This window comes from Aquarana catesbeiana, linkage group LG04, assembly GCF_042186555.1.
Source record: "Aquarana catesbeiana isolate 2022-GZ linkage group LG04, ASM4218655v1, whole genome shotgun sequence".
Classification (NCBI taxonomy): Eukaryota; Metazoa; Chordata; class Amphibia; order Anura; family Ranidae; genus Aquarana; species Aquarana catesbeiana.
In genome coordinates, this window is record NC_133327.1 from 55,345,905 (window position 1) to 55,365,278 (window position 19,374).

A 19,374-nucleotide genomic window follows, 5' to 3' on the forward strand; every position below is an offset into this window, starting at 1 on the left:
TGTTTCATCAATCTTTCTCCCAAGGCCCAAAACAAAGCCTTCACTGCCAGGGTCAGTTTCGAAAGGCAGCAGCAGGCAGGCCCAGGCCAGGCCAGGCCAGGCCATTTCAACAGGCCTGACTTTGCTCCATCTCTGCTGTCCCTTGTTGCAGCTAGCTCAAAGTCAGTCCAGGAGCTCAAAGTCAGTCCAGGCATGCATTCCTTCCCTCACTCCCTCGTTTTCGCAGCCTGTGTCTCCCTCTAGTGGGTCCCCGTCTCGTCTTCCTCGTTCATCTTACCAGGAGGCGGGTCCATGCAAATGATTTCCCTCGTTAGCCATCAACGAGGAGCACCTGGCTGTGTGCAATTAGTGCTCAAGGCTGCCTAATTGGCAGTATGAAGGTCAGAATGGGCTGCAGGTGTGTTAAGGAGGTGTTAGGCAGCTGTGTGGAGGGATTAGGCCTCAAGCCCGGGTAGGTGTGAAAAGTTGCTGTGCCTGTGGCTGCGGCCAGCCTAGACCGGGGGAAGGCTAGACGGGCATCTCTCAGCGAGCTCCTCGTTTGTGCCAGGCCGCCGCTCGCTCGGAAAAGAGAATAATTGGGTTATCGCTTCTCGGCCTTTTGGCTAAGATCAAGTGTAGTATCTGTTCTTATCAGTTTAATATCTGATACGTCCCCTATCTGGGGACCATATATTAAATGGATTTTTAGAACAGGGAGATGGAAGAAGAGCTTGCTCTGTCCACTCCACGCATCGACCTGGTATTGCAGTACCTCCAGGACCGGTGCACCCCTCTCTTATGCAGTTTCAAAAAACAGATTGAACAACAACACAAATCTTCCTTTTGCTTGCTCAATGGCAATGTTGCTTTTTTTTGGAGGGCTCACCACAAGCTGTTAATTCTTGCAATAATAAACTTGCATTTAACCCCTGTGTGTATTGGTGTTTTTGCTTCGTGTCAGTTTCTTGGCCTATTTCTCTCTCCCCCCTCCCTCCTTGCGCTCCATATTTTTGGGGTCAGGAAGAAGCAGCAGGTAAAGTGGCAGTTGCAAGAAGCCAAACCTAGCAAGTCAGCAAGTCAGTAGCAAGTCAGTAAGCAGACACATTTCGACAAGACAGCTAGCTAATGTTTCATCAATCTTTCTCCCAAGGCCCAAAACAAAGCCTTCACTGCCAGGGTCAGTTTCGAAAGGCAGCAGCAGGCAGGCCCAGGCCAGGCCAGGCCAGGCCATTTCAACAGGCCTGACTTTGCTCCATCTCTGCTGTCCCTTGTTGCAGCTAGCTCAAAGTCAGTCCAGGAGCTCAAAGTCAGTCCAGGCATGCATTCCTTCCCTCACTCCCTCGTTTTCGCAGCCTGTGTCTCCCTCTAGTGGGTCCCCGTCTCGTCTTCCTCGTTCATCTTACCAGGAGGCGGGTCCATGCAAATGATTTCCCTCGTTAGCCATCAACGAGGAGCACCTGGCTGTGTGCAATTAGTGCTCAAGGCTGCCTAATTGGCAGTATGAAGGTCAGAATGGGCTGCAGGTGTGTTAAGGAGGTGTTAGGCAGCTGTGTGGAGGGATTAGGCCTCAAGCCCGGGTAGGTGTGAAAAGTTGCTGTGCCTGTGGCTGCGGCCAGCCTAGACCGGGGGAAGGCTAGACGGGCATCTCTCAGCGAGCTCCTCGTTTGTGCCAGGCCGCCGCTCGCTCGGAAAAGAGAATAATTGGGTTATCGCTTCTCGGCCTTTTGGCTGCGATCTTAGTGTCGTGGTTGGAGGGTTTTACTGAAGGCACCAGTTTCACTCGGCCTTGGGGTGTTTCCTTAATTGGTACACCCCATGCTGCTATTGGGTGAGACGCTGCTGGAGGTGACGAGAGGGCGATTGGTGGGCGTGCTTCACCATGGCGAGTCGAGGTCTTCGCGATTCGCTGCGATTTCTGGTTAGGCCAGATGCTAGGACGATGGTGACTCTAAGGACGATCGTTGTGGATCTTTTGATGGACGAATTTGAAGTCAAGGTAAAGGATATAATGTGTTTGCAGGATTTCCCGCAGCAGGGAACTTACGATATTACCTTTTGCTCTTCCGAGGTATGCTGGAGAGTCTTCGAAGAAGCTAAGGTAAAGAAAAGCGAACTTTTGGAGCTGATTGAAGTTCAACCTCTTTTCATGCAGGAGGAGAAGGTGATTACGGTCCATCTTTATAATCCCTTCGCTGATCCAGCCTTAGTGTGGGCTTTTTTGAAAGCATATTGTGTTGACCTAAGGGGAGGAGAAAAAGTATTAAATAAATTTGGTATTTGGTCGGGAAAGTATAGATTTTTTGGGCGTTTTAGGAAGGATGAGGGATCTATAGGTGGAGTGAGGAGACCCCCGGCTGTCTTTACTATTGGAGGGGAGAGGGGATTCCTTTTCTATCCTGGACAGCCAAAATACTGCCGGAAATGCTTCAAATATGGGCATGTAAGTGCTGATTGTGATGAGGGAGTGGTGTGTCGTTTCTGTAATAAGGCCGGTCATGCTGCAAGTGACTGTGATGAATCTAGAGTGTGCGATATCTGCAAAAGAGAAGGCCATTTTGCGAGACAGTGTGAGAAATATCGTGAAGCAAAAGAAACTTTTTCCGATATACTGACAAACAAAAGGATCCAACGAAGACTTGACGCTAAAGGGAAGTATTGGCCGAGGCGTGATGGTGGTGTGGGGAGAGGGACTGGGGGGGGACCCGCGGAAGTAAATGATGATGCGGCCCCGTCTGGTGTACCTCGACCAACCACGGCTGATGAGGCTGTGCCTGGAGATGGTGGCGCTCCGGTTGATGGTGTGGGTATTGCTTCAGGTTCTGCTGTTGGAGCGGAGACTGGAGTAGCCTGCCCTGAGACTGGGGACCCATCTTTAGGTGTGGAAGAAAGGGCGGTCCCTGGAGAAGAGGAGGAATCTATGCAGCAGGATGATGTCTCTGATGGAATTGATGTGGCAAGTGGGGCTGAAACCTCGGTATCAGGGCGGAGTGTGTCCCGGTTGATCGGAGATTTGTCGGATAGCGAAGAGGAGATGGATGATACAGAGGGGGAAGAAGAGGAAGAAGAGTTGGAGTGTGGACAGCATTTCGTATCTCCGACAGTGGAGGGGGAGGAGTTGGCTGGTAAAAGAGCCAGAATTGAAGAAAGGGGTTCTGAGAGTGAAGGGTCACTTCAGATTGCCCTATCTGGGGACTCTGAGTTAGAGTCCGCCAGTTCTCCAGGTCCTAAGAGATGGCAGAGGGGAAGTAAGCAGGGAGGAGAGAGTAAGAGTATGGAATGACCCTTCTAATAAGATTTATTATGGCTGGGAAAATCTTTTTCTTCTTCCTTATGGCTTTAACCATTTGCTCTATAAATGTGAGGAGTGTGCGATCTGGTTGGAGACGGGCTGCAGTGTTTGACAGCCTGTCAGAATGTAAGACAGACATTTTATGCCTACAAGAGTGTGGTGTGGAGAGAGTTCCAGACTCTAGTGAATGGAGACATGGGGGGAGTGCGTGGTCCCCTGCTTGTATAACAAAATGTGAAGGTGTGGGAGTGCTTATAAAAAATCCACAGGTTGTGATGGTGGCACAAGAGGTGATTGTGCCAGGAAGACTCTTACTGGTTATGTTAGAATATGCAGGATGTAGATTTAGACTCTTTAACTGTTATGCACCTGCAGATAAGCGAGAAAGAAATGAATTTCTTAGCACCTTGAAATTACACTTACCTGGAAGGATTCCGACGATCATAGCAGGAGATTTTAATTGTATTAGAAATATAAGTGACAGAAAGGGTGCTGGAGAGGAAGGTAGACTGGATTCTTCATCCAGGCTATTAAATGAAATAGTGGCTGACTTTAGGCTAAAGGATGTGGCAGTGGAAAGGGAAGGGAGTGATACCTCTCATACATACCTTTCTGATCGGGGTACAGTCAGCTCGAGAATCGATTTTCTTTTTTTATCTGAGTTTGTTGAAGTGAAGAGTTATAGTACTAAGCCTTTTTTATTTTCTGATCATAAAATGGTTTCTGGTACTTTTGTGTTGGAGGAGGGGGTTGCTTTTGGGAGAGGGTTGTGGAAACTTAATACCACGGTATTGGAGGAGGAGGAGGTGTGTGACAGGTTTGGGGATTTTTTTGCACGTTTGGTGAGAAAGAAAAAAGATTTTGGAGGAATATTACAGTGGTGGGATTGGGCCAAAAAACAGATAAGTAATTTCTTTATGAAAATAGGAGTGGAGAAAGCAAGGCGAAGGAGAGAGAAAGAAATGGCCTTAGTGGAGAGATTGCACTTGCTACTAAAGTTTAAAAAAATGGGGGTGGAAGTGGAAGATGAGTTGGAGAAGGTGCGGGAGGAAAGGAGCCATTTTATACAGGAAAAAGGAAAACGAATTATCTTCAGTGCTAAAGTGCAAGATATGGAGGAGGGAGAGCAATGCTCCAGGTTCTTTTTTAAAAAAGCTCTGGGGGCAAAGAAAGTGGTAAAGAGTGTGCTCACAGGAGATGGGGAAGTGAGTGGGGAGGAAGTGGTGGAAGAGGTGAAGCGCTTCTATGAGAAACTGTATGAAGAACAATCAGGTACTACTGAAACAGAAATTTTGGAGTATTGTGAGGTCCTGAGAGGAAGTTTGGGAAGTGAAGAAGCTGAAACCCTGTTAAATGTTGTCACGGAAGAGGAGGTGGAGGGGAACTTGAAAAGAATGCCAAAAAACAAAACTCCGGGGAAAGATGGCCTCCCTGCAGAGTTCTATGTTAAGTTTTGGACAATATTAAAGGATCATTTGGTGGAGGTGGTAAGATATTGTGTGGAGACCGGGAATTTGTCGGCATCTATGAAGGAGGGGGTGGTCACCTTGTTGTACAAAAAAGGAGAGGAGCGTGACTTAAAGAACTGGCGACCGATAACCCTACTGAATGTAGACTATAAAATAATCTCTAAGCTGTTGGCAAGTCGACTTAGTTTGGTTGTAGGAGGTCTGGTGGGAGAGTGGCAGACATGCGCAGTCCCTGGGAGAAGGATCACAGAGAATTTGGCATTGCTGAGGGATTTGATTAGTTATGCCCAGTTAAATAACCTTCCATTGGCCGTAGCAGGAATAGATATCGAAAAGGCCTATGACAGGGTGGCTCATCCCTTCCTGTTCGGGGTCTTGGAGCAGATGGGCTTTCCGGATAAGTTCCTGGTGGCCCTTAAAGGTTTATATGCCGGCATGACTAGCCAGGTGCTGGTTAATGGTCAAGTATCTGAGCCCTTTGGAGTGAATTCAGGAGTGAGACAGGGGTGCCCCCTGTCACCTGTGATTTTTATTTGTGTTATGGAGCCTCTTTTGCGGCATGTCCAGAAGGATAAAAGTTTTCGGGGTTTTTTTATTCCAGGGGGGGATGGCGCAAGAGTGAAATCCATGTGCTACATGGATGACGTTACCTTCCTTTGTTCCTCTTCAATAGATCTGAAAAGAGTAGAACTGCAACTAAGTTTGTTCGGGAGCATGTCTGGCCTACAGGTCAATTGGAGCAAGAGTCAAGTGTGTGTGTTGAGCGGGACCTGTAGCACGTCACAGGCTCGCTTAAAATCTACAGAAACAATTGAAGTCTTGGGGGTCCAGTATCAGAGGGATACATTGAATCAGTGTAATGCTCAAAGGGTGGTAGGGAGAATATCCCAGAAACTAGACTTTTGGAGGTTGAGACGTTTGACCTTCTCTGGGAAGGTGTTGGTTGTAAAGGCAGTGATATTACCCCTGCTTTTGTATACCAGTTTAATTTTTCCGCCAAGTGTAAAAATTATTCAGAAGATCACTAGGCTCCTTTTTGTTTTCTTTTGGGGAGCAAGGATGGAGAGGGTGTCCCGCATCATTGTAATGAAGGAAGTGAAGCTTGGAGGGTACAACTTCCCGGATGTTCAGAAGTTTATTGGGGTCCAGTTATGGATTAGTCATTTTAAGATCTTTTCTGCTAATGGGAATGCTGCTAAATTAATGAGATATCTTGCTGGATGGCCTTTGCTTAAATGGGGGTGGTGTGAAAAAGACCTCAGAAGACCCATGGCTCTAGTACCTTCACCTGTATACTTACGATTACAGCAGTTCTTTTTGCAAAATAAATTGAGTGAGTTGGGAGTTGGTGCAACATCTAAAGTAAATCTTGTAAAGTGGATGAGGAGGGAGGAGGTGGTAACCAATATTATGGGGTTAAGATCTGCTTCAGCTGAGAAATGTTGGGGGAGTTTTTTGATAAAAGGAATAACCAACAGACAAAAAGAGGTTTCCTGGATGGCCTTACAGGGCTGTTTGCTTACGAAGTCATTTTTGAAAGCAAGAGATCTGGTCAGGAATGATAAGTGCCCAAGGGAAGGATGTGGAGGAGTGGAAACTGCAGCCCATGTTTTTTGGGAATGTGAGTTTGCTAAAAAAGTATGCAGAAGAGTGGAGTGTTTTGTGAATGGTGTGGTGGAGGTGGAAAATATGAGTTTTTTGGCATGTTTTTTTGGGTTGGTGGGAGGAGGGTTAAAACAGCGACGAAAGGCCTGGATTTTTTTTGCTATCCTTAAAGAAGTGTTGTGGGATGCTAGGTGTTGGCATTGGAAGAAGAATTATGACATCTCAGAAAAAGACTGTATGAATTTATGTTTGGCCAAATTATATGTTGTGCTGTTGTATGATAGAAGGTGGATGGGGGTGGAGGATGCAAACGTGTATTGGAAGTATGATAGGTGGAGGAAAGAGTTTAGTGGGGGGTAGGGTTGTTTTTACTTACTGTTTTTACTTACCTTTGTGAAAAAATGATGTCCAGATGATGAAAGGAACGCTGCTTGATCTCTGGAGAGTTGCTTGAAGGAGTCTTGAGTACGCGATTCATTCTGAGGAAAAGAAGAAAAAAAAAAAAAAAAAAAAAAAAAAAATCTGTTCTTATCAGTTTAATATCTGATACGTCCCCTATCTGGGGACCATATATTAAATGGATTTTTAGAACAGGGAGATGGAAGAAGAGCTTGCTCTGTCCACTCCACGCATCGACCTGGTATTGCAGTACCTCCAGGACCGGTGCACCCCTCTCTTATGCAGTTTCAAAAAACAGATTGAACAACAACACAAATCTTCCTTTTGCTTGCTCAATGGCAATGTTGCTTTTTTTTGGAGGGCTCACCACAAGCTGTTAATTCTTGCAATAATAAACTTGCATTTAACCCCTGTGTGTATTGGTGTTTTTGCTTCGTGTCAGTTTCTTGGCCTATTTCTCTCTCCCCCCTCCCTCCTTGCGCTCCATATTTTTGGGGTCAGGAAGAAGCAGCAGGTAAAGTGGCAGTTGCAAGAAGCCAAACCTAGCAAGTCAGCAAGTCAGTAGCAAGTCAGTAAGCAGACACATTTCGACAAGACAGCTAGCTAATGTTTCATCAATCTTTCTCCCAAGGCCCAAAACAAAGCCTTCACTGCCAGGGTCAGTTTCGAAAGGCAGCAGCAGGCAGGCCCAGGCCAGGCCAGGCCAGGCCATTTCAACAGGCCTGACTTTGCTCCATCTCTGCTGTCCCTTGTTGCAGCTAGCTCAAAGTCAGTCCAGGAGCTCAAAGTCAGTCCAGGCATGCATTCCTTCCCTCACTCCCTCGTTTTCGCAGCCTGTGTCTCCCTCTAGTGGGTCCCCGTCTCGTCTTCCTCGTTCATCTTACCAGGAGGCGGGTCCATGCAAATGATTTCCCTCGTTAGCCATCAACGAGGAGCACCTGGCTGTGTGCAATTAGTGCTCAAGGCTGCCTAATTGGCAGTATGAAGGTCAGAATGGGCTGCAGGTGTGTTAAGGAGGTGTTAGGCAGCTGTGTGGAGGGATTAGGCCTCAAGCCCGGGTAGGTGTGAAAAGTTGCTGTGCCTGTGGCTGCGGCCAGCCTAGACCGGGGGAAGGCTAGACGGGCATCTCTCAGCGAGCTCCTCGTTTGTGCCAGGCCGCCGCTCGCTCGGAAAAGAGAATAATTGGGTTATCGCTTCTCGGCCTTTTGGCTAAGATCAAGTGTAGTATCTGTTCTTATCAGTTTAATATCTGATACGTCCCCTATCTGGGGACCATATATTAAATGGATTTTTAGAACAGGGAGATGGAAGAAGAGCTTGCTCTGTCCACTCCACGCATCGACCTGGTATTGCAGTACCTCCAGGACCGGTGCACCCCTCTCTTATGCAGTTTCAAAAAACAGATTGAACAACAACACAAATCTTCCTTTTGCTTGCTCAATGGCAATGTTGCTTTTTTTTGGAGGGCTCACCACAAGCTGTTAATTCTTGCAATAATAAACTTGCATTTAACCCCTGTGTGTATTGGTGTTTTTGCTTCGTGTCAGTTTCTTGGCCTATTTCTCTCTCCCCCCTCCCTCCTTGCGCTCCATATTTTTGGGGTCAGGAAGAAGCAGCAGGTAAAGTGGCAGTTGCAAGAAGCCAAACCTAGCAAGTCAGCAAGTCAGTAGCAAGTCAGTAAGCAGACACATTTCGACAAGACAGCTAGCTAATGTTTCATCAATCTTTCTCCCAAGGCCCAAAACAAAGCCTTCACTGCCAGGGTCAGTTTCGAAAGGCAGCAGCAGGCAGGCCCAGGCCAGGCCAGGCCAGGCCATTTCAACAGGCCTGACTTTGCTCCATCTCTGCTGTCCCTTGTTGCAGCTAGCTCAAAGTCAGTCCAGGAGCTCAAAGTCAGTCCAGGCATGCATTCCTTCCCTCACTCCCTCGTTTTCGCAGCCTGTGTCTCCCTCTAGTGGGTCCCCGTCTCGTCTTCCTCGTTCATCTTACCAGGAGGCGGGTCCATGCAAATGATTTCCCTCGTTAGCCATCAACGAGGAGCACCTGGCTGTGTGCAATTAGTGCTCAAGGCTGCCTAATTGGCAGTATGAAGGTCAGAATGGGCTGCAGGTGTGTTAAGGAGGTGTTAGGCAGCTGTGTGGAGGGATTAGGCCTCAAGCCCGGGTAGGTGTGAAAAGTTGCTGTGCCTGTGGCTGCGGCCAGCCTAGACCGGGGGAAGGCTAGACGGGCATCTCTCAGCGAGCTCCTCGTTTGTGCCAGGCCGCCGCTCGCTCGGAAAAGAGAATAATTGGGTTATCGCTTCTCGGCCTTTTGGCTAAGATCAAGTGTAGTATCTGTTCTTATCAGTTTAATATCTGATACGTCCCCTATCTGGGGACCATATATTAAATGGATTTTTAGAACAGGGAGATGGAAGAAGAGCTTGCTCTGTCCACTCCACGCATCGACCTGGTATTGCAGTACCTCCAGGACCGGTGCACCCCTCTCTTATGCAGTTTCAAAAAACAGATTGAACAACAACACAAATCTTCCTTTTGCTTGCTCAATGGCAATGTTGCTTTTTTTTGGAGGGCTCACCACAAGCTGTTAATTCTTGCAATAATAAACTTGCATTTAACCCCTGTGTGTATTGGTGTTTTTGCTTCGTGTCAGTTTCTTGGCCTATTTCTCTCTCCCCCCTCCCTCCTTGCGCTCCATATTTTTGGGGTCAGGAAGAAGCAGCAGGTAAAGTGGCAGTTGCAAGAAGCCAAACCTAGCAAGTCAGCAAGTCAGTAGCAAGTCAGTAAGCAGACACATTTCGACAAGACAGCTAGCTAATGTTTCATCAATCTTTCTCCCAAGGCCCAAAACAAAGCCTTCACTGCCAGGGTCAGTTTCGAAAGGCAGCAGCAGGCAGGCCCAGGCCAGGCCAGGCCAGGCCATTTCAACAGGCCTGACTTTGCTCCATCTCTGCTGTCCCTTGTTGCAGCTAGCTCAAAGTCAGTCCAGGAGCTCAAAGTCAGTCCAGGCATGCATTCCTTCCCTCACTCCCTCGTTTTCGCAGCCTGTGTCTCCCTCTAGTGGGTCCCCGTCTCGTCTTCCTCGTTCATCTTACCAGGAGGCGGGTCCATGCAAATGATTTCCCTCGTTAGCCATCAACGAGGAGCACCTGGCTGTGTGCAATTAGTGCTCAAGGCTGCCTAATTGGCAGTATGAAGGTCAGAATGGGCTGCAGGTGTGTTAAGGAGGTGTTAGGCAGCTGTGTGGAGGGATTAGGCCTCAAGCCCGGGTAGGTGTGAAAAGTTGCTGTGCCTGTGGCTGCGGCCAGCCTAGACCGGGGGAAGGCTAGACGGGCATCTCTCAGCGAGCTCCTCGTTTGTGCCAGGCCGCCGCTCGCTCGGAAAAGAGAATAATTGGGTTATCGCTTCTCGGCCTTTTGGCTAAGATCAAGTGCAGTTTCGGCTCACTTGTATCGAAGTTGAAAGGTGCCCGGGGTACCCGACAGTCGGCCTTGGGGGGAGCGTCCCTTTTTCGGAAGGGCCCCCCCTTGCTGCTATTGGCTGAAGGCTTAGTCCCCGGGCAACGAGAGGCGATCGCCCTTCTGAAGGCGTTTTTCTTTAGGCGGTTGGCGGAACTGTGGGGGTCTCCTTTTGGGGGGCCCCCATAGGAAGGCGGTCGTTCCTGAAGGCGGCTGGTGCATTTGGTGCACCAAAATGGCGGGTCGTGGAATTCGTGACTCGCTACGGTTCCTTGTGAAGCCGGGATTTGCAGACGTGACACTGAGGACGGTGGTCGTGGACCTTTTGACGGGTGTTCTTGGCCTAAGGGTAAGCGACATATTATGTCTACAGGATTTCCCTAACCAGAAACTTTATGATGTTACCTTCTATTCGACCGAGGTTTGCTGGAATACCTACGAGCAGTTCAAGATAATTGAAGACAGTGAAGTTGGAAGAAAATTTGGAGTACAGCCGCTCTTTATGCAGGAAGAAAAAGTGATAACAGTACATCTCTACAATCCTTTTGCGGACATCAACCTGGTAAGGGCCTTTTTGAGTAGTTATTGTGATAACCTGAGAGGTGGTGACAAGATCTTTAATAACTTTCAAATTTGGTCAGGGAAGTACCGCTTTTTCGGTACTTTCAAAAATGATTCAAGCTGTGTGGGAGGAGTCAGAAGGCCTCCCGCTGTTTTCACAATTGGAGGAGAAAGGGGTTTTCTTTTTTACCCTGGACAGCCCCGATACTGCAGAAAATGCATGATGTACGGTCATGTCAGTGGTGAGTGCGACCAGGAACTTAAATGCCGATTCTGTGGGAAGGGAGGACATGCGGCTCGAGACTGTAAGGAGGGGAGAGTATGTGACATATGTCACAAACCAGGACATATGGCTAAACAATGCGGGTCTTACCAAGCTGCCAGGAAGGAATGGCTATCCAGCGTCTTATCTCAAGGGAAAGAGAAGAGAGAAGGTAGGCAGCGGAGGCCACAAGAGGGTGCGGGAGGGAATTCTAGGGGGGACTCTGCTGATGCACAAGCGGACCCGTCTGGAGTTCCACCTAAAAAGCACCCGGCCAGTGATGTTGCGCCCAAGGAGCAGGCAAGTGATGCAGAGGGGTCTGTGGGCACAACCACTGCTACTGTTTCTCAAGTGGCAGATGGTGGTGTCAACCCCGGTTCTGCAGATGCTTTGCAGGGTGAAGATGGTGGTCCCCCTGGTGGAATGGAAGAGGAAGGGGAAGGAGGTGGACAGGCCGGTACTCCCCATATGGTAGTGCAAGTTGATCCAGGACTGGGTGCTATTAATGTGGATGTGAGACGAAGGTCATCATCTTTTCTGGGAAGTTTGTCTGACAGTGATTCAGAAGAAGAAGAAGAGGAGATGGAGAGTGACGATAGTATAGAATGTGGTCAGAGGATGGAGGGTTCTTCCACACCTGAGTTGCTGGACAACACCGGTAGTAAAAGGGCCAGGTCGGACAGGCCCTTGTCTGGAGGGGTGGAAGGTGAAGGGGTAATGCCTGAATATGGGGGTTCCGAGGAGGAATCCGCCAGCTCTCCGGTTCCTCGGAGGATGTTGAGAAGCCAGCCAGGAGTGAGTGAGACAGAGAATAGAATGGATTTTTAAAGGCTTTATTATGGCTGTATCCCTTTTTCTGTTGATAATGGCTCTAACAATAGGGTCTATTAATGTTCGTAGTATCGTGGCTAAAGACAGAAGAGTGGCTGTGTTTGATGAAGTTAGTAAATATAACTTGGATGTGGTGTGTCTTCAAGAATGTGGAATAACAAGTGACCCATCAGCAGAGTGGTCTTGGGGTCCGTCTGTGTGGGCACCAGCATGTGTGTCTAGGAGTGAGGGGGTTGGTGTGGTGGTTAATAATGCAAATGTTAAGATCATGTCACATGAAATTATTATCCCTGGGCGCTTGCAGATAGTGACCTTGGACTTTTTGGGAACAGGTGTGAGGGTGATGAATGTTTATGCTCCTGCAGAGAAAAAAGAGAGGGTTAAGTTTTTGGAAATATTAAAAATACACTTACCTGGGAGAATGCCAACTGTCCTGGTGGGTGACTTTAATTGTGTCAGGAGACGTGAAGACCGACGAGGGGCCAGTGGAGATGGAGGGTTGGACGTTACATCCCGAATTCTAAACGAGATTGTGGAGGACTTCAGTATGCATGATGTAGCTGTGGAGGTAGAAAAAGGAGACCTTAGTCATACTTACCATTCTGATAGGGGCACTGTGTCATCGCGGATAGATTTTATTTTCTTATCTCGTTTTTTGAAGTGTCAAACTTACCAGGTTATCCCTTTGGTTTTTTCTGACCATTCTTTGATTTATGGATCAGTTAATTTGGAGGTGGAGGTGGAATTCGGAAGAGGTACATGGAAGCTCAATCTTTTGCTTTTAGAAGATGAGGAGGTTGGTGGGCGTTTTGTTTCCTTTTTCAGATTCCTAGAAGATAAGAAAGACAGTTTTAAGGATCTGCTGGAGTGGTGGGAGTGGGTTAAGAAACAGGTGGCTTGCTTTTTCAGGAAGGTGGGGGTAGAAAAGGCAAGAGAGAAAAGGGAGGTAGGGAGGAGATTGATTGAAAGAACGCATTTTCTTTACAAATGTAAAAACCTAGGTTTAGAGGTGGAGGAGGAATTAAAGGATGTGCAGGAGGAGAGGAGGAAGTGGTTTAAAGAGAAAGGGAAACGTATCATCTTCAGTGCTAAGGTACAGAATATGGAAGAAGATGAGAAATGCTCCAGATTCTTTTTCAAAAAGGCCTTCAGTCCTAAGAAGATGATGAGGAAAATGTTGGATGGCCAGGAGGAAGTGGAGGGGAGCAGAATGAGAGACAGCGTGAGGACCTTCTATCAGAATCTGTACGGTGGAGAAGATGGTGCTACCATGAAAGAAGTAAAAGATTATTGTAACATTTTACAAGGAAGTCTGGAGAAGGATGAAGGCGGTTTTTTGTCGGAGGTGGTTGGGGAGGCGGAAGTGGAGGAAACGATCAAAGGAATGGCAAGGAATAAGACCCCTGGTGGAGATGGCATCCCCGTAGAATTTTACCTAAAATTTTGGCCGGTGATTAAAACGCATTTAGTTGAAGTGTTGAGGTATTGCATGAGGTCGGGCAGGCTGGCTACTTCCATGAAGGAGGGAGTGATTGTGCTACTATATAAGAAAGGGGATGCAAGGGACATAAAGAACTGGAGGCCGATAACCCTCTTGAATCTGGATTACAAGATTCTTGCCAAAATTCTGGCTAACAGGATGAAGGAAGTGATTGGGAAGGTGATTGGCGATTGGCAGGTGTGCGCAATCCCAGGAAGAAGGATCGCTGACAACCTAGTACTATTAAGAGACCTAGCCTATTATGCTCAGTGCAACAACTTACCTCTGGCAGTAGCCGGTTTTGATCTTGAAAAAGCCTATGATAGGGTTTCCCACAAGTTTATGTTTTATGTTCTTGAAAAACTGGGTTTTCCAAAATTTTTTGTTAAGATGGTCAGAAGTCTTTATACAGGTGCATGCAGTAGGGTCCTAATCAATGGGATCCTGTCGGAACCTTTGGAAGTGAAATCTGGGGTAAGACAGGGGTGTCCTCTGTCCCCTGCCCTGTTTGTTTGCATCATGGAGCCTCTCCTTCAGCAAGTTCAACAAGACAAGGCTTTTGAGGGATTTTTTGTCCCAGGTGGAGATGGGTGTAAATTGAAGTCACTCTGTTACATGGACGATGTAACCTTTTTGTGCAGATCTCAAAGGGATCTGTCTAGGGCAGAGCTACAGTTACAATTGTTCGGGAGTGTCGCAGGAATGCGAGTGAATTGGGGTAAAAGTGCGGTTTGCACTTTAAGCGGCCTGGTTGAGATCCCTTCAGGCAAGATTAAAAAAGTGGACACAATAGAGGTACTGGGAATACATTTCCAGAGGAATCTGCAGAACCAGGAAAATGCTGTAAAATGTGTAGGGAAACTGACAAAAAAACTTGACTTCTGGAAACTCCGAAAATTGTCTTTGACAGGCAAGACACTGATTGCAAAGGCAGTTTGTCTGCCTTTGTTACTTTATTTTGGCTTAATTTTTCCTTTTAATAAGAGGTGGCTACAAAAAATTGAGAGGCTTTTGTTTATGTTCTTTTGGGGTGCTAAAATGGAGCGGGTGGCAAGGACTACGGTAACAAAAGAGATGAAGTTGGGAGGTTATAATTTCCCTAATATTGAGTCCTTTATGGGGATGCATTCCTGGTTATTGCATTATAAAGCCTTTTCAAGTGGAGGGAAAACAATGAGTTTCATGCGATACTTAATGGGATGGTTTGTTGTGCGCTGGGGTTGGGGAAAACGGGACCTCACCAAACCGGTGGCTCTTGTCCCCCCTCCCTATTATGTCAAACTTAAGGTTTGGTACGATAAGAACTGTATAGGTAACTTGGGTGTTGGTGCTGTGGTAAAGAAAAATTTAGTTAGATGGTTAAAGAAAGATGAGATAATTTCAAATATTGCTGACCTCAGACCAAAACAGGTGGAGGAGTGCTGGAGGAATCTTGAAATAGAAGGGGTGACCAACAAACAGAAAGAAATCGTATGGATGAGTTTTCATGAATGTTTGCTGACAATGGATTTTTTAAAGATTCGAGACTTGGTAAGAGATGAAAGATGTGTAAGGGAAGGATGTGGAGGGATTGAAAGAGTCAGACATGTTTTTTTGGATTGTCTTTTTGTGAAAAGACTTTGGGGGAGGTTGGTTGATCTGGTAAAGAATGTGGTGGGTGGAAGGGAAATCACACCTGAATTATGTCTGTATGGTTTGGTGGGTGGAGGGCCTGATGTAAGGAGAAGAGGATGGATCTTGTCAGCAATTGTAAAAGAGGTAGTCTGGGAAGCAAGGTGCGGATATAGAAAGGGAAGCTTCGTACTGTCTGAGGAAGATTGTGCAGAATGGGTGTTGAGTAAATTGTATTGTGTGTTATTATTTGATCGAAAGAGGTTGGGTGTGGAGGAGGCAGATGTTTTCTGGAATTTCGGGCGGTGGAGGTTGGGGTAGGAGTTTCCTTTTTAAAAGTCCTTTTAAAGTGTTTTTATAATAAGAGTGATTTTTGTTTATACTTACCTGGATGATGTAAGGAACGTTGCTCGATCTCTTGAGAGTTGATTGAAGGAGTTCAGAGTTTTACGATTCATGCTGACGGGAATAGAAAAAAAAAAAAAAAAAAAAAAAAAAAAAAAAAAAATCTGTTCTTATCAGTTTAATATCTGATACGTCCCCTATCTGGGGACCATATATTAAATGGATTTTTAGAACAGGGAGATGGAAGAAGAGCTTGCTCTGTCCACTCCACGCATCGACCTGGTATTGCAGTACCTCCAGGACCGGTGCACCCCTCTCTTATGCAGTTTCAAAAAACAGATTGAACAACAACACAAATCTTCCTTTTGCTTGCTCAATGGCAATGTTGCTTTTTTTTGGAGGGCTCACCACAAGCTGTTAATTCTTGCAATAATAAACTTGCATTTAACCCCTGTGTGTATTGGTGTTTTTGCTTCGTGTCAGTTTCTTGGCCTATTTCTCTCTCCCCCCTCCCTCCTTGCGCTCCATATTTTTGGGGTCAGGAAGAAGCAGCAGGTAAAGTGGCAGTTGCAAGAAGCCAAACCTAGCAAGTCAGCAAGTCAGTAGCAAGTCAGTAAGCAGACACATTTCGACAAGACAGCTAGCTAATGTTTCATCAATCTTTCTCCCAAGGCCCAAAACAAAGCCTTCACTGCCAGGGTCAGTTTCGAAAGGCAGCAGCAGGCAGGCCCAGGCCAGGCCAGGCCAGGCCATTTCAACAGGCCTGACTTTGCTCCATCTCTGCTGTCCCTTGTTGCAGCTAGCTCAAAGTCAGTCCAGGAGCTCAAAGTCAGTCCAGGCATGCATTCCTTCCCTCACTCCCTCGTTTTCGCAGCCTGTGTCTCCCTCTAGTGGGTCCCCGTCTCGTCTTCCTCGTTCATCTTACCAGGAGGCGGGTCCATGCAAATGATTTCCCTCGTTAGCCATCAACGAGGAGCACCTGGCTGTGTGCAATTAGTGCTCAAGGCTGCCTAATTGGCAGTATGAAGGTCAGAATGGGCTGCAGGTGTGTTAAGGAGGTGTTAGGCAGCTGTGTGGAGGGATTAGGCCTCAAGCCCGGGTAGGTGTGAAAAGTTGCTGTGCCTGTGGCTGCGGCCAGCCTAGACCGGGGGAAGGCTAGACGGGCATCTCTCAGCGAGCTCCTCGTTTGTGCCAGGCCGCCGCTCGCTCGGAAAAGAGAATAATTGGGTTATCGCTTCTCGGCCTTTTGGCTAAGATCAAGTGCAGTTTCGGCTCTCTTGTATCGAGGTTAAAAGGTGCCCGGGGTACCCGACAGTCGGCCTTGGGGGGAGCGTCCCTTTTTCGGAAGGGCCCCCCCTTGCTGCTATTGGCTGAAGGCTTAGTCCCCGGGCAACGGGAAGCGATCGCCCTTCTGAAGGCGTTTCTTCTTTAGGCGGTTGGCGGAACTGTGGGGGTCTCCTTTGGGGGGCCCCCATAGGAAGGCGGTCGGACCTGAAGGCGGTTGGTACATCTGGTGTACCAGTATGGCGAGTCGAGGAATTCGGGACTCGCTTCGGTTCCTTGTGAGACCGGGTTTTGCGGATGTAACGTTAAGGACGGTGGTCGTGGATCTTTTGACGGGAGTCCTAGGCCTAAGGGTAAGCGATATATTGTGTCTGCAAGATTTTCCTAACCAGAGACTGTACGATGTGACCTTTTATTCAACCGAGGTTTGCTGGAACACCTATGAGCAATTTAAGCTGATTGAAGAGAGTGAAATCGGAAGGAAGTTTGGGGTACAACCGCTCTTCATGCAAGAAGAAAAGGTAATAACAGTGCATCTGTACAATCCTTTTGCAGACATAAATTTGGTGAGAGCTTTCCTGAGCAATTATTGCGATGATTTAAGAGGTGGGGACAAGATCTTTAACAATTTTCAAATATGGTCAGGAAAGTACCGTTTTTTCGGTACCTTTAAGAATGACTCAAGTTGTGTGGGAGGAGTCAGAAGACCCCCCGCGGTGTTTACAATTGGAGGGGAAAGGGGGTTCCTTTTTTACCCCGGGCAGCCAAGGTACTGCAGGAAATGCATGCGTTATGGACATGTTAGTGGTGAATGTGACCAGGAACTCAAGTGCCGATTTTGTGGGAAAGGAGGACATGTGGCTCGAGACTGTAAGGAGGGGAGAGTGTGTGACATTTGTCAAAAACCAGGACATATGGCTAAGCAGTGCGGGACTTATCAGGCTGCTAGGAAGGAGTGGCTATCCAAGGTCTTGTCGCAAGGGAAGGAGAAGAGAGAAGAGAGGCAGCGGAGGCCGCGAGAAGGTGCAGGAACGAATGTTAGGGGGGACACCGCTGACGTACAAGCGGACCCACCTGGGGTTCCACCTGAGCACCCGGCCAGTGATGTTGCGCCCGAGGAGCAGGCAAGTGATGCAGGTGGATCTGGGGACACAGCCACTGCTGCTGTATCTAAAGTGGCAGGTGGTGGTGTTAGTTCCGATACTGCAGATGCTATGCTGGGTGAAGATGGAGGTCCGCCTGGTGGATCAGAAGAAAAGATGGAAGGAGAAGGTGAAGGACAGGCCGATACCCCCCCCATGGCAGAAGAAGATGAGCAAGGATTTGAATCTATGAATATGGACGGGAGTCGGCGTGCATCATCCTTTTTGGGGAGTCTGTCTGATAGTGATTCAGATGAAGAGGACATGGAAAGTGATGACAGTATTGAGTGTGGTCAGAGGATGGATGGATCTTCCACACCTGAGTTGTTGGACAAATCCTCCAGTAAGAGGGCCAGGTCAGATGGGTCCTTGCCTGGAGGGGCGGTAATGCCTGAAGATGGGGGTTCCGAGGAGGAATCCGCCAGCTCTCCGGTTCCCCGGAGGATGTTGAGAAGCCAGTCAGGAGGGAAGGAGGTGGAGAATAAGATGGATTTTTAAGATTCTATCATGGCTGTGTTCTTTTTCCTTTTTATGGCTCTTACAGTAGGGTCTATTAATGTGAGGAGCATTGTGGCTAGAGATAGGAGGATGGCGGTGTTTGAGGAGATCAGTAACTATAATGTGGATTTGGTGTGCCTGCAGGAATGTGGGGAAATGGGTGATCCTTCGTCCGACTGGTCTTGGGGTCCGTCTGTATGGGCACCTGCTTGTGTGTCAAGGAATGAGGGGGTCGGTGTGGCTGTAAAAAATTTGAATGTGAAGTTGGTGTCGCATGAAATTGTCATTCCAGGACGTTTGCTAATTGTGACTGTAGACTTTTTAGGACAACAAGTGAGGGTGATAAATTGTTATGCCCCTGCGGAAAAAAGAGAAAGAATTAATTTTTTGAAAATATTAAAAATATACTTACCTGGGAGAATTCCAACTGTCCTGATGGGAGATTTTAATTGCATAAGAAGAAGTGGTGACCGACAGGGTGTTTGTAGTGACGGAGGAATGGATGCTTCATCAAAGATCCTGAATGAAATGATTGAAGATTTGAGTATGTATGATGTGGCGGTGGAGGTGGGAAAAAGTGATATATATACTTACCATTCAGATAAAGGGACGGTGAGGTCGCGAATCGATTTTATTTTTGTGTCCCGTTTTCTTAAAAGTGTAGCATACAGCGTTTTTCCTATGGTTTTTTCAGATCACTCTTTAATTTGTGGATCCCTTAGTTTGGAGGTGGGGGTGGAAGTTGGAGGAGGAATATGGAAATTAAATTGCTCTTTGTTGGAAGACGAAGGGGTGGTGGGACAGTTTACTTCTTTTTTCAGAACCCTGGAAGAAAAAAAAGAAAAGTTTGAAGATCTTTTGGAATGGTGGGACTGGGTAAAAAAACAGGTGGCCAGTTTCTTTAAAAAAGTTGGGGCTGATAAAGCCAGAGAGAGAAGGGAGGCAGGGAGGAGATTGACAGAAAGAGCTCATTTTCTTTACCGGTGTAAGAGGTTGGGTCTGGAGGTAGAGGAAGATTTGAAGAAGGTGCAGGAGGAGAGGAGAAAGATGATTAAAGAGAAAGGAAAAGGAATTGTTTTCAGGGCCAAGGTACAGAACATGGAAGAAAACGAAAAATGTTCTAGGTTTTTCTTTAAGAAGGCCTTTAGCCCCAAGAAGTTGA

At 47.3% G+C, this 19,374-nt stretch overlaps 1 long non-coding RNA gene, 3 other non-coding genes and 2 pseudogenes across 4 annotated transcripts; 5 read left to right on the forward strand and 1 right to left on the reverse strand.

Moving 5' to 3' along the window:
* The first annotated feature begins 582 nt into the window (after positions 1 to 582).
* Positions 583 to 773, forward strand: LOC141141775 (U2 spliceosomal RNA). The gene has a single exon (XR_012244221.1). It is a non-coding gene; the product is annotated as a U2 spliceosomal RNA (small nuclear RNA).
* A 938-nt stretch (positions 774 to 1,711) lies between these two features.
* Positions 1,712 to 12,400, reverse strand: LOC141139267 (uncharacterized). The gene is made up of 3 exons (XR_012243744.1): positions 12,266 to 12,400; positions 6,732 to 6,821; positions 1,712 to 2,218 (listed from the first exon to the last, which is right to left on the reverse strand). It is a non-coding gene; the product is annotated as an uncharacterized lncRNA (long non-coding RNA).
* LOC141141831 (U2 spliceosomal RNA) lies at positions 6,815 to 7,016 on the forward strand (annotated as a pseudogene).
* LOC141141776 (U2 spliceosomal RNA) lies at positions 7,931 to 8,121 on the forward strand. The gene has a single exon (XR_012244222.1). It is a non-coding gene; the product is annotated as a U2 spliceosomal RNA (small nuclear RNA).
* On the forward strand, positions 9,036 to 9,226 carry LOC141141777 (U2 spliceosomal RNA). The gene has a single exon (XR_012244223.1). It is a non-coding gene; the product is annotated as a U2 spliceosomal RNA (small nuclear RNA).
* A 2,995-nt stretch (positions 12,401 to 15,395) lies between the features above and the next one.
* LOC141141851 (U2 spliceosomal RNA) lies at positions 15,396 to 15,604 on the forward strand (annotated as a pseudogene).
* Positions 15,605 to 19,374: the final 3,770 nt, after the last annotated feature.